Below are 959 nucleotides of genomic sequence, written 5' to 3'. Positions count from 1 at the left end.
CGCACCAGGGCCCAGCGTGTGCCGATGGTGCTCGAGCCAACCGACCGCACCAGGGCCCAGCGTGTGCCGATGGTGCTCGAGGCAACCGCCCGCACCAGGGTCGAGCTTGTGCCGATGGTGCTCGAGGCAACCTGTCGCACCAGGGCCCAGCGTGTGCCGATGGTGGTTGAGGCAAGCGCCCGCACCAGGGCCCAGCGTGTGCCGATGGTGGTCGAGGCAACCGCCCGCACCAGGGCCCAGCGTGTGCCGATGGTGCCCGAGGCAACCTGCCGCACCAGGGCCCAGCGTGTGCCGATGATGGTCGAGGCAAGCGCCCGCACCAGGGCCCAGCGTGTGCGAATGGTGGTCGAGGCAAGCGCCCGCACCAGGGCCAAGCGTGTGCCGATGGTGCTCGAGGCAACCGACCGCACCAGGGCCCAGCGTTTGCCGATGGTGGTCGAGGCAACCTGCCGCACCAGGGCCCAGCGTGTGCCGATGGTGGTCGAGGCAACCGACCGCACCAGGGCCCAGCGTTTGCCGATGGTGGTCGAGGCAACCTGCCGCACCAGGGCCCAGCGTGTGCCGATGGTGGTTGAGGCAACCGCCCGCACCAAGGCTCAGCATGTGCCGATGGTGATCGAGGCAACAACCCACACCAGGGCCTAGCTTGTGCGGATGGCGGTCGAGGCAAGTGGCCGTACCGAAGGGCAGCCTATGCCGATGATGGTCGATGCATGTGCCATCACCATGCGTCATCATGTGCCATTGATGGTCGAGGCCTTGGCCGAAGTTCGATTTTGAGCCACGGTGCACATGCTTGGCTCCAGCATGTGCTGGTGCCGCATTTTTTTCACTCGGGACAGCATCGTCGGAGCATCGTCGGAGTACCGTCGGAGAACCTGACCGGCGGCATTGGGGTTCCGGCGATTGGGAGGGGGGCCGGGGGGGTGTGCGCACATGACGTGCGATGGGTGCTGGTA

The sequence above is a fragment of the Durio zibethinus genome, unplaced genomic scaffold, assembly GCF_047325235.1.
Source record: "Durio zibethinus cultivar Kanyao isolate XHJ-2024 unplaced genomic scaffold, ASM4732523v1 HiC_scaffold_387, whole genome shotgun sequence".
NCBI classification, from domain to species: domain Eukaryota; kingdom Viridiplantae; phylum Streptophyta; class Magnoliopsida; order Malvales; family Malvaceae; genus Durio; species Durio zibethinus.
Note: the sequence above shows the minus strand (reverse complement) of the source record.